We start from the raw sequence: 14,503 nt of genomic DNA, 5'->3' as shown, positions 1-14,503 counted from the left end.
AAATTGTGATTTTCATTGTAGCCTAGTAACCTACTTTGCAAGGGTGGGACTTGGGGTGATGGGGAGGGGTTCATTCGGAGGAAGGGCTGTATGAGTGACAAACACCTGTGTTGCCATATTTTGTCAATCTCTGTATGGTTTACGTCCAACATTTTTTTATTCGATTTTCAAAATTCAGATTGTTTTAATCACGTAGAAAACGGTAAGTAATAATTAATTTAGTTATTTTTCATATCATAGTAGACTGTCAGTTTGTTTCTCTTCCCTGATGTAGAAACGAACACGAATGAACATTTCCCCGTCGTGCATGGATGCCATTCTAACACCTGAATATGTCCTTACTGTGAAATTATACATAGCCCTTTAAATACCCCCCCCCCAAAAAAAACAAAAAAACAACAACAATTACATCAATAAAAGTGCAGTTTTCCTATTGTCCCTAAATCAAACAGCTGCCTATCAGCCAAATGCAAATAATCTGATAATGTGATAATATCTTAACATATGTCAGTTAACCTAAGAAGATTATAAGTGACATTGTTAGGTTATCGTTTAATTTCCTATAGTGCACCTTGTTAGGGGATCCTCTGGGTTTGCTTTCAAGATAGGCCTACCGCTGAGTTTTCCATTGCATTGGACTGGGTCTTTTCCCCTGTGTCTAACATGTAGTGCGATACATTTTCATTGACAACAAGGTCATCCAATGAGCAAATTTGTAAGAAATTCCATCATCCCCTTAGAAGTTATGTCCAAAAGGATGTTATTATCTGGTATTAATAGATGCAGCCCTGGGAAGACAAAATCAGCTATTGATAATTGCAAGGAGTATACCGCAGCTACTGTATCGATCGGCGTGTCCTCCATTCCCCTGGTATAGAGAGATAAGAAGACAGACTCTTTAGAGCAATATCATTTATTTTGACCTATCTGCTTGCTACAGACTTATGATGAATAGCTAGAGTGGCTAAAGTCCTTTATCACAAAAGTTGCCCCTTGATATAATATTGATTCTTTATAACTAGCTTGCCACACAAAAATCAAACTGTCCACTTGGCCATCATCATCATCAATATCATCACAAAGGCAGAGGAATGAAGATCCCCTGTGCCTTCTAAAGGGAGCTCTCACAATCTCATCTCTAATCTTTATTTCGCTGATGATGAAAGGAAAAGAAAAGAGACAAAATGCTATTTAATCCTGTACACACACACCGTGTGTAGGGAGACACAATTCGATCAGTAGTATTGTCGACTGGAGAGGCTTCTGTTGAAATTGTTAATTCATTTTACGTGCGTTTTTGATTGATGTATCCTGTTGGCGCGCGCGTCTCATCTCCTGTCTCCACAAACGTCAAATGACAACACAAATGACAACACAAATCTCCAAAAATGACAACACTGTTCAAGTTCAAACCTACCGTAACCTTCTGTCAGTTTCACCTGCGTGAGACTAGCACTGTGGGAGGCACTTGCCAAGTGACTTGGTTCACTGATTCATCACGTTAAAATAACTAATACTCTGGGCCTTCCGCCCACTCCTTCACTCCAAAACGAGATTCCTGTTACCATTCTTATGATGCAGTTATGGCGTTTTCTTTGGAGATTGAGTTGGATATTTATTTAAGGGAGCATCGGGGTTGATAAATGTGTAGCTTAGTTTGCATTGGATTAAACAAATATGGAGATTTAATCAATAACACGAATAGCCTACCAAACACATGCATAACATATAAGTATAACTATTTTGTAAACCTAATATGGGAAATCCAACTCTTCTGCCCTTTAAAACTGTTAGCATAATGATGACTGTATTAGGCCAACAATAAAATGTTTGTTGCACATACGCTATTAACGGTGAACTGTCTGTATCCGCTCCTCGAGGGCGAGTGCACTGGTAAAAGGGAGGGCGAGAATGAGGGAAACAAGAAACACGTAATCACCCAAATAACCGTTTTAGTCCTTTCCCCCTGGATTTGTGTCTTAAGGTAAGAACAGGGCACTTCTACTGCTGGTACTGTATTGTTAACATAAAATGTACCGGCTGACTTTTATTCCATACTCTTTCCAAACACCCTGCGCTGAACAGATAGCATACAGTATATACTTCAAAGGATACTCCGGAGGCCACGAGACTGTTCCAATGGGACTTGAAGGGTAAGTGTTGCTTTACAGTCGTAGTTGTAAAGGGGAGGTAGCCTATTGCATGCATAGTGATGAATAAGAACATTTAAGTAATCTTCGTCATTTATCCTATATAGAGGTGTGGTAACAAACGTGTTTGTATGGGGAGGTCATTTATCTGTTGGAGGTAATACATCATAATTAATCACGGTATTTTGAGGCAAATATCTGAAGTAGTCAGTGTTTCGTTACGTCTGTGAATGAAACCATGCGTAGTCGTTCATGTCTCTTGAGCATATTTGGTAAAGCACAGAAAGAGTTCCCATTGCTGTGATTTCTAATCTGATAGGATGCGTTTTACAAGCCGCCTCCAGCACCAATGCGCATAGTTTTGTCTGGGGCTAAACATTTCATCATAGGCCACAGCTGTGAAGTAAGTTGTCTTGCTGGTCTTTGTTTCTGATATGGAGATGAAATAGATTACTATATCCAATACAAATATTACAGTGGTCTTTTTTATGAAATGCTTTTGTATTTGTTCTTAGCCATCCTCTTTTGTGGATGTATTATATTACAGACCCATACCAGTTCATGTCATGGTACTCCACATGTATTTGTTTATGTTTAAATCTGTGGTTAATGTTTCATTTTGAGGACACCACACCTTAACACCAGCTCTCACAGGCTCACATCAGAATTAGATGTTCATCCCCAAACGTCAAATTTCGAAGTTGTTCTAAAAGTCAAATTTCGAAGTGTTTAAGGTTAAGTTCAGGAATTACCTCAAAGGTTAGGCATTAACTCCGAATGGTTAAGGTAGGTGTTAAGGTTTGGGATAGGGCTTCAAACTAAAATATCAAAAACAACTTTCTAATCAGAGTCACATGCCTAGTCATCTGCCAGCCCCATCCACAAAGCCCTAGTGTAACATGGCTGGCTAGTTAGCGGTGGTGCGCGCTAATAGCGTTTTAATCGGTGACGTTACTTGCTCTGAGACCTTGAAGTAGTGGTTCCCCTTGCTCTGCAAGGGCCGCGGCTTTTGTGGAGCGATGGGTAACGGTGCTTCGTGGGTGTCAGTTGTTGATGTGTGCAGAGGGTCCCTGGTTCGAGCCCGGTTATGGGTGAGGGGACGGACTAAAGTTATACTGTTATATTGGTGCCGTGACCCGGATCACTGGTGGCTGTGGAAAAGGAGGAGGTCAAAAGGGGGGTGAGTGTAACGGATGTGAAATGGCTAGCTAGTTAGCGGAGGTGCGCGCTAATAGCATTTCAATCGGTGACGTCACTTGCTCTGAGACCTTGAAGTAGTGGTTCCAATTGCTCAGCAAGGGCCGCGGCTTTTGTGGAGCGATGGGTAACAATGCTTCGTGGGTGACTGTTGTTGATGTGTGCATTTTAGCAAATTCCAGTCTGGCTTTTTTATGTTTTTCTTTCAAAAGTGGAGTCCTACTGGGTCATCTTCCATGGAGCCAACTTTCGCTCAAAAAGCGATGGATGGTGCGATCAGAAACTGACCTACCTTCACCTTGGAGTTCAGCTTGTATCTCTTTGGCAGTTATCCTTGGTTCTTTTTCTACCACTCACACTATCCTTCTGTTCAATCTGGGGAAGATGTTCCTCGGACCTTACACTTCTTAATAATGTTTGCAACTGTCGTCACAGGAACATCAAGCTGCTTGGAGATGGTCTTGTAGCCTTTACCATGCTTGTCTATTTTCTTTCTGATCTCCTCAGGCAAATCTTTCCTTTGCTTTCTCTGGTCCATGGTCAGTGTGGTGCACACAATGATACCAAACAGCACAGTGACTACTTTTCTACATCTAAATAGGCTGAATTACTAATTACAATATTGGAGACGTGTGATACTAATTAAATGAACAAATTAGTTTGAAATATCAAAACCTTTTCCACCTCAGGAGACTGAAAAGATTTGGCATAGGTCCCCAGATCCTTAAAAGGGTCTACAGCTGCACCATCAAGAGCATCCTGACCGGTTGCATCACCGCCTGGTATGGCAACTGCTCGGCATCTGACCGTAAGCCTCTACAGAGGGTAGTGCGAACGGCCCAGTAGGGCCAAGCTTCCTGCCATTCAGGACCTATATAATAGGCGGTATCAGAGGGAAGCCTGTAAAATTGTCATAGACTCCAGTCACCCAAGTTATAGACTGTTTTCTCTGCTACCACACAGCAAGCAATACCGGAGTGCCAGGTCTAGGACCAAAAGGCTCCTCAACAGCTTCTATTCCCAAGCCATAAGACTGCTGAAGAATTCATCAAATTGCCACTGGATAATTTACATTGAACCCCCCCCCCCCCCCCCCCCCCCTCCCTTTTGTACACTGCTGCTACTCACTGTTTGTTTGTTATCTATGCATAGTCACTTCTCCCCCACCTACATGTACAGATTACCTCAACTAGCCTGTAACCCTGCACACTGACTCAGTACCGGTGCCCCCTGCCCTGTATATAGCCTCGTTATTGTTATTCTTATTGTGTTACTTTTTTTTATTACTATTTTATTTTAGCCTACTTGGTAAATATTTTCTTAACTCTTCTTGAACTGCACTGTTGGTTAGGGGCTTGTAAGTAAGCATTTCACGGTAAAGTCTAAGCTTGTTGTATTAGACGCATGTGACAAATAAAGTTTGATTTGATATTTTTCTCTTTGCTTTTTTGAGCTGTTCTTGCCATAATATGGTCTTGGTCTGTTACCAAATAGGGCTATCTTCTGTATCCCACCCCTACCTTGTCATAACACAACTGATTGGCTCAAATGCATTAAGAAGGAAAGAAATTCCAGAAATGAACTTTTAACAAGGCACACCTGCTAATTGATATGCATTCCAGGTGGCTACCTCATGAAGCTGTTTGAGAGAATGCCAAGAGTGTGCAAAGGGTGGCTACTTTGAAGAATTTCAAATATATTTTGACTTGTTTAACACTTTTTTGGTTAATACATGATTCCATATGTGTTATTTCATAGTTTGGATGTCTTCACTATTATTCTGCAAAGAAGAAAATAGTAAAAATAAAGAAAATCCCTGGAATGAGTAGGTGTGTCCAAACCTTTGACTGGTACTGTATATATATATATATATATATACAGTGCCTTGCGAAAGTATTCAGCCCCCTTGAACTTTGCGACCTTTTGCCACATTTCAGGCTTCAAACATAAAGATATAAAACTGTATTTTTTTGTGAAGAATGAACCACAAGTGGGACACAATCATGAAGTGGAACGACATTTATTGGATATTTCAAACTTTTTTAACAAATCAAAAACTGAAAAATTGGGCGTGCAAAATTATTCAGCCCCCTTAAGTTAATACTTTGTAGCGCCACCTTTTGCTGTGATTACAGCTGTAAGTCGCTTGGGGTATGTCTCTATCAGTTTTGCACATCGAGAGTCTGACATTTTTTCACATTCCTCCTTGCAAAACAGCTCGAGCTCAGTGAGGTTGGATGGAGAGCATTTGTGAACAGCAGTTTTCAGTTCTTTCCACAGAATCTCGATTGGATTCAGGTCTGGACTTTGACTTGGCCATTCTAACACCTGGATATGTTTATTTTTGAACCATTCCATTGTAGATTTTGCTTTATGTTTTGGATCATTGTCTTGTTGGAAGACAAATCTCCGTTCCAGTCTCAGGTCTTTTGCAGACTCCATCAGGTTTTCTTCCAGAATGGTCCTGTATTTGGCTCCATCCATCTTCCCATCAATTTTAACCATCTTCCCTGTCCCTGCTGAAGAAAAGCAGGCCCAAACCATGATGCTGCCACCACCATGTTTGACAGTGGGGATGGTGTGTTCAGCTGTGTTGCTTTTACGCCAAACATAACGTTTTGCATTGTTGCCAAAAAGTTCAATTTTGGTTTCATCTGACCAGAGCACCTTCTTCCACATGTTTGGTGTGTCTCCCAGGTGGCTTGTGGCAAACTTTAAACGACACTTTGTATGGATATCTTTAAGAAATGGCTTTCTTCTTGCCACTCTTCCATAAAGGCCAGATTTGTGCAATATACGACTAATTGTTGTCCTATGGACAGAGTCTCCCACCTCAGCTGTAGATCTCTGCAGTTCATCCAGAGTGATCATGGGCCTCTTGGCTGCATCTCTGATCAGTCTTCTCCTTGTATGAGCTGAAAGTTTAGAGGGACGGCCAGGTCTTGGTAGATTTGCAGTGGTCTGATACTCCTTCCTTTTCAATATTATCGCTTGCACAGTGCTCCTTGGGATGTTTAAAGCTTGGGAAATCTTTTTGTATCCAAATCCGGCTTTAAACTTCTTCACAACAGTATCTCGGACCTGCCTGGTGTGTTCCTTGTTCTTCATGATGCTCTCTGCGCTTTTAACGGACCTCTGACACTATCACAGTGCAGGTGCATTTATACGGAGACTTGATTACACACAGGTGGATTGTATTTATCATCATTAGTCATTTAGGTCAACATTGGATCATTCAGAGATCCTCACTGAACATCTGGAGAGAGTTTGCTGCACTAAAAGTAAAGGGGCTGAATAATTTTGCACACCCAATTTTTCAGTTTTTGATTTGTTAAAAAAGTTTGAAATATCCAATAAATGTCGTTCCACTTCATGATTGTGTCCCACTTGTTGTTGATTCTTCACAAAAAAATACAGTTTTATATCTTTATGTTTGAAGCCTGAAATGTGGCAAAAGGTCGCAAAGTTCAAGGGGGCCGAATACTTTCGCAAGGCACTGTATATATATATATATATATATATATATATATATATATATATATATATATATATATATATATATATATATATATATATATATAATCAGATCCTTGCAATAGTGTGCAACTGCAGCCTGCAGTTTGGGGCGTTCCTGTGTCCTTCACCCTGCCACCCCCCAGCATCCCATTGGTTCCTGCATGAACCCCCTCGAGCACGACATCTTCATGCTTGTGTGACACTTATGAATCTGCACAACAGACGGGGGTGAAGGACATTGTGTACCGGTCGCCCCCGCCGCCCTCTAGTACAGCAGTGACACCGTGTGCTAGCTTGCTAGGTATTTGACTATTTATATGAACAATACTGTCTGATTTACGTATCAGATGTTATAGCATAATCAGTATTAAGTGATTTGACCCAAAACTGCATGGTGATCATGACATGTTTACCCTGTTTCAAATTAGGCGAGATTAACTATAGATAAGTCAAATTTGATCTGACTGGCCCAACAAGCCTAATTAAAATGAATTGAATTGACCAATTTAATCTGCTACTGTAATTACATTTGTAGCTTGGGTGTAATTGGACTTTGAGTTGGCACGGTAGACACAGTGAAATGTTCATCGTTTCCAAGAAAGAACATGTCAAATTGGTTGTGAAAGGCGACCTGACGCATTGACAGGACTCCTGTGTTACCAGCTCAGCACACAAACAAAGCATATTTGGTGGATCTGTCAGTGTCAGACAATATTGTGGCACGTGTTGGGAAGCGAGATGAAGCGCCCTGAAGACAGAGTGATGAATGAGATGGCAATATATAGATATTTTTAAGGTGCAAGCCAAACAGAGAGAGGGTAGGGCATAAGAGGATGGCAGAGAACATTCAGGGATGAGTCACTGACAGAGGTAGAAAGAAGAGCAGTATTTAGAAGGAAAGAGAGGAGGGTCTAGTGTGAGAAGGTTATACCGGACACTTGACTGTGTTCTTCCTGTGGCATGTAATGTCATGTAATGCAATGTGTCAGTTTCATCATAGTGTGATTCTGATCCTTGTCCCAGGGGTCAGGGCTATGGCATATTATACTCGGACCAGGGTTGGGATAAATTCCATTTAAATTCCAGTCAATTCCAAAGTACACAGAAATTCCAATTATTTTCAATGAGGAACATTTAGAATTAGAATAGGGTTTACTTTCCGAATTGACTGGAATTTTAAATGGAATTGACCCCAACACTGACTCGGACTATACCTTTGACTGAGAGAGTTCAACTCAGCCCATTGAAATGTGAGTAGTCAAGGTTTCCTGAGTCAGTTCTAAAACTTCAATAAATCCTCCTCTAAAATGATGGGCCCTACTAGACTTTTAGACTAACTTTAATCTTAAATCCTCAAGGATGAACCTCTCACACTCCAGAACGCTTCACCATCCTAGTGAATGCTGCTCCCTGCTAGTGTAGTCTGGATCACTTAGTGCAATGATTGAACCAGGGCCTAACATACTATATCCTGTATATTTTCACCACATATAGAGAAGTATCATAGTAATGTTTTTAAAAATCATTTTACAATGTACTTATTTTAATTGCTTTAGAATCCATGTCAAATTCTGGCAATACGACAGAAAATCACATTGAAAGATATAGTTCTATTGATTCTTTCTGCCTCTCTCTGTTTTTTGTCTGTTGGAAAGTGTGGTCTGGGATGTCAGTGACGAGTGACTGAATATGAAATAATGCTGTGAGTTTCACAGGCATGAAATCAGGAGCATCTCTTTTACGATAAAGCAGTTTGTGTATGTGAGAGCGTGTGTGGGGCCATCTACTAAAATTGGTCTGGTCACCCCAGATCCACGGTAGAATTTGACGTTCATCCAGGTCCCCAGAAGATCGGGAGATAACTTGAATAATGGCCACACAAAACATTTCTAAAAAACACTCTAGCTGTCACGCCACGACCTTAGAGAGCCGTTTTATTTCTGTTGGCCTGATATGGTTCCCAATCAGTGACGGCTGTTTATCGTTGTCTCTGATTGGGGATCATATTTAGGCAGCCCTTTTCCCACTTTCTGGTGTCTTGATCTTGACTATGTTTAGTTGCCTGTCTGCACTAATTTGTATAGCTTCACGTTTTGTTTGTTGGTTTTGTTAAGTGTTTCATTCATTAAAAGAGAATGTACGCATACCACGCTGCACCTTGGTCTCACTATTACGATGATCGTGACACTAACAAGGTGCGAGCATATATTGCTAGGCACTCGTTTTTAGTTTTCTTGTTGTAAAACCAATTCCAAACCTTAGCCCTTAACTTACAGGTCACAAGCAAATGTTTCCCTGTTTCTCCAAACCTTTCCTTATACGAATGCTAAATACATCATAAAATGATCTGCAATAATATAATGGTCAAGGTAGATTTAGTCTACTTGACATAACACCCAGAGGCACAGCTAGCTGTCAACATGATCCTTTGTAATACTCGGTAATGATAGTTCAGTTATAGGATTTTATTGCACAACCTGCTCACCTGCTCGATATTGTACTGTTGAGAACAAAATCGGAACACTATTTCACGTTTTACATTTGTATTTCAAAGTAGATTTCAATTTTCACTAGTGCTGTACTGTGACATTCGTGGTCAGTCAGATTTATGTAAATTCACCAGGGGAGATCTTGATCATGGATGTTCTTGGCTAACTTAACCACACTTGGGCTAGCTCATTTGTATTAGCTAGCTATCCAGCTAGCATACCTTGTGTCCACAGTACAATTGGCAGAAAGGGACTAGCTAGCTAAATATGGTCAAATTTGAGCAGAAATTGCTGAATTATTTCCATGTGGTAATCAGCCACGTTTTGGTTAGCTAGTTAGCTTACTGGCTGCAGCACTGATGGCTGTACACTGACAAAATATATAAATGCAAAATTTTCAAGGATTTTACTGAGTTACAGTTCATACATGGAAATTGAAATACATTAGGCCTGAATCTATAGACTTCACATGACTGTTGATACAGATTGATCTGTTGATCACAGAAACCTTTCAAAAAAGGTAGGGGAGTGGATCAGAAAACCAGTCAGTATCTGGTGTGGCCACCATTTGCCTCATGTAGCGTGTCACATAGAGTTGATCAGGTTGTTGATTGTGGCCTGTGGAATGTTGTCCCACTCTTCTTCAATGGCTGTGCGAAGTTGCTGGATATTGGTGGATACTGGAACACGCTGTTGTACACGTCGATCCAGAGCATTCCAAACATGCTCTATGGGTGACATGTCCGGTGAGAATGCAGGCCAAGGAAGAACTGGGACTTTTTCAGCTTCCAGGAATTGTATACAGATCCTTGCGACATGGGGCAGGTCATTATCATGCTGAAACATAAGGTGTGGCGGTGGATGAATAGCAGGACAATGGGCCTCAGGATCTCGTCACAGTATCTCTATGCATTCAAATTACCATCAATAATATGCAATTGTATTAATTGTCCATAGCTTATGCCTGCCCGTACCATCAACCCACCCGCTACCATTGTAACTCTGTTCACAACTTTGACATCACCAAACCGCTCGCCCACACGACGCATGTATGCCATCTGCCCGGTGAAGTTGACACTGGGATTCATCTGTGGAGAGCACACTTCTCCAGTGTGCCAGTGGTCATCAAAGGTGAGCATTTGCCCACTGAAGTCAGTTACGACGCTGAACTGCAGTCAGTTCAAGACCCTGGTGAGGACGACGAGCATTAATGTGAGCTCCACTAAGACAGTATTTGACAGTTTGTCCAGTAATTATTCTGTTGTGCAAACCCACAGTTTCATCAACTGTCGGGTGGCTGGTCTCAGAATATCCCGCAAGAGACGAAGCCGGTTGTGGAGGTCCCGGGCTGGCGAGATTACACGTGGTCTGCGGTTGTGAGGCCAGTTGGACGTCCTGCCAAATTCTCTAAAACAATTTTGGATGTGGCTTATGTTAGAGAAATTAACATTCAATGACCTGCAAACAGCTCTGGTGGACATGCCTGCAGTCAGCATGACAATTGCGTGATCCCTCAAGACTTCAGACATCTGTTGCATTGTGTTGTGTGACAAAACTGCACGTTTTAGAGGGGCCTTTTATTGTCCCCAGCACAAGGTGCACCTGTGTAATGATCCTGCTGTTTAATCAGCTTCTTGATATGCCTTTCCTGTCAGGTGGTTAGATTATCTTGGCAAAGAAGAAATGCTCTCAAATAAATCAAATCAAACCTAATCAAAAGATCGTACAGTGAAATGCTTACTTACAAGCCCTTACCCAACAATGCAGTTAAGAAAAATGTGTCAAGTAAAACAAAAGAAAGTAACACATATTTAAAGAGCAGCAGTAAAATAACAATAGCGAGACTATATACAAGGGGTACAGAGTCAATGTGCAGGGGCACCGGTTAGTCGAGGTAATTGAGGTAATATGTACATGTAGGTAGAGTTAAAGTGGCTATGCATAAATAATAAACAGAATAGCAGCAGCATAAGGGGAGAGGAGGTAATGTACATAGTCTGGGTAGCCATTTGATTAGCTGTTCAGGGGTAGAAGCTGTTGAGAAGCTTTTTGGTCCTGATCTTGGTGCTCTGATACCGCTTGCCGTGCGGTAGCAGAGAGAACAGTCTATGGCTAGGGTGGCTGGAGTCTTTGACATTTTTTATGGCCTTCCTCTGACACCGCCTGGTATAGATGTCCTGGATGGCAGGAAGCTTGGCCCCAGTGATGTACTGGGCTGTACGCACTACCCTCTGTGGTGCCTTGCAGTCGGAGGCTGAGCAGTTGCCATACCAGGCAGTGAAGCAACCAGTGCTCTCGATGGTGCAGCTGTAGATCTTTTTGAGGATCTGAGGACCCATGTCAAATCTCCTGAAGGGGAATAGATTTAGGTTTTGTCATGTCCTCTTCACGACTGTCTTGGTGTGCTTGGACCATGATAGTTTGTTGGTGATGTGGACACCAAGGAACTTGAAGCTCTCAACTTGAAGTGGTCCTCCTTTTCCTGTAGTCCACAATCAAATTTGTGCACCAAAGTTGAGAGAAATAAACTTTCCATGCATATGGAACATTTCTGGGATCTTTTATTTAAACTCATGAAACATGTGACTAATACTTTACATGTTGCGTTTATATTTTAGTTCAGTGTACATGTGTTGTGTCATACATCAAGTCTTATCAATTAAAATACACTGTCTGGCTTTAACTAGCTAGATCATATCTCATTATTTGCATGTGATTAATTATTGTTGACGTGTATGTTTATTTCCCAGATATACAAGTGTCTTCTCACATCATGTCAGTATCGCTTGTTTAATTTCTGATACAGAAAATGACTCAAAGCCTTGTCTCTGGCTTGTGTTCCTGGCAGTAAGCCATAGTTCTTTTTATTTTTGCCCTCAAATGATGTAATCCTTTCATTCTATGGCCAGAAAATGACATCTTCACCAAAAAGTAGAAATAGACAAAAATGTTGTTGAGCCTTATTTAATGAAGCCTAAATGAGCATTATTATTTAGTGTTGTGTTTTTTGTGGAGACCTTTGCCTGTCTCCTTTAACCATTCAGAAATAATGTTTAAACTTAACCGTCGAGTTGTTTCTGCTTTAACCCTATCCCAAACCTTAGCCCTTAACCAGTCAGAATTAATGCCTAAACTTAACCACGTCAAAACTCGACATTTGTCCCAGAACGTCGGGAGGTGAAGTCAGACCGTGAGATCTTATTGTGTGTGTGTGTGCGCGCAAGAGGGTGCTTGCATGGGTGTGTACACATCTGTGCGTGTGTGCATGCATACGTGTGTATGGAGTATATGTGTGTGGCAGAGGTGGCCGTTAGATATACCCAGGAACATAGCCAGTGTGGAGGAGAGGTTGTACAGCAACTAGTTCCGAGGCCTTGGTCTGGTCAGCTGTGGCTCTATTGCCATTTCCAAGAACAATGAGCAGAAAAGGGCTAAAGCCTCAATGATAACACTTAATCGCATTGGAATTCCTTGCCTGATCTTGGAAAGATATTAACCACTCGACAGGTGACACCGGGTGCATGGGTGCTTATGTGTCTCCCTGCATTTTCGTCTGTGTTTTTCTGTGTGTGCTTGTGTGCATGCACACACACATCTAAAGTCGTTTTTGAGTACAGTCTTTAATATGTAAGTGTATTTTAGAAGAAAAAAAATGACAAGGACATTATGAATCATTTTACGATTGTTTGTTTAATAAACGATGAATTGATTGCTATTATGAGATGTGAAATAACAAAGAGGGACTTCTGGAAAATCTCTGTTGATGTTTTATACACCAACATTCAAGTATAGTGACAATTTCCTTGTTCATAATTGTAACATAAGTTAATATACTGTACAGTAAGTGATGCTAAACGTACCCAACTTAAATCTGAGAAGTCTAGCATAAGAGAGGCATGTTAGCATAGGAGATGTACTTATGGTGGTTGAATATAGTGAGGCTGAGAGACTGTCTGTGTTGGACAGGAGGCAGACCATTGGGGGCAGGGATCTGGGGTCTCTAGACTAGTGATATGTGTGCCACATTGTCTGTTCAATAGAAGCCTTTGCATTTTTAAACAGCATCAGTTACCTCAAACTGTCATTGTTTGGTCACCATTGGCCTTGCTTAATCCTGGTAAGTGCATATCTGACAGTGTAGGGAGGGATGGATAGTGTTCAGGTGACTTAACTAGCCATGTGTTTTATTAGAAATTAATATCACAACATTCAGTCATTGTTTATAGAGGGTAGGGGTTAAAAAGGTGCATGTGTTTGCACACTCTTGTGTGTGTGCATGTGTGGCGTTTGAGAAAGAGAGCGATTGCCCACACAGATTCTTTAAACATGAGAAGTTAGTTCTTGTTGTAATGAATGCACCAATCCGCTAAGCTGGAAAATGTGTGTTCCTGCGAGCTCTCCTCCAATGACTGTTTCCTTTCAATCCACATTACCTTATCTGGCATCAGCCATAATTTATTGAACTCCCTTGGTCTCTACCACGGAGGTGGGTTTCAATACAAACAAGTAGGGTCTATTGAAAGGCTCAGCAGCCCTTGGGTGCCCTAAAGGCAGAAGCAAAAAGTAACTTAAGCTGATACTACTCAATGCGAACAAATGGGTTGTCTGGAAGCTGGTAAATGGAGAAAAAACTGTGTTGCTCACCGAAGTCCATGGGACCAATCCACATACATCCAATCCACATAAATCAGAGAACACTGCACTCATCTTAGATGGAGGAATTTTATTTTTACATTTAACCTTTTTTTAACTAGGCAAGTCCTCTTATTTACAATGATGGCCTACCGGGGACCAGTTGGTTAACTGTCTTGTTCAGGGCCAGAGCGACAGAATTTATCGAGATTATCGAGAATAATATGATACAAAAAAAGAAAGCGATCTGTATTTAGAACTTTCACAGAGAGAACAAAACTGTCAATATTCCAAGGCCCCCCCCCCCCCCCCCCCACATTTGCAGAATGGAATACCACGAAAACAACAAGAAAAAAGAGCTGCAGACAGGACTGTGGAAAGGCAGAGCGTTACTGTGATAAAGCGACAGCATCAATTAGAACAACATGGTGTATATGAATCAAAAGGCTAATTAAAAAAGCCCAGGTCACTGTGGCTGCAGCTGGAAACAGCTTTGTGTAAGTGTTCTTGACTTGTTGA

The sequence above is a fragment of the Oncorhynchus mykiss genome, chromosome 2 (genome assembly GCF_013265735.2).
Source record: "Oncorhynchus mykiss isolate Arlee chromosome 2, USDA_OmykA_1.1, whole genome shotgun sequence".
NCBI classification, from domain to species: Eukaryota; Metazoa; Chordata; class Actinopteri; order Salmoniformes; family Salmonidae; genus Oncorhynchus; species Oncorhynchus mykiss.
This window is presented reverse-complemented; position numbering follows the sequence as displayed.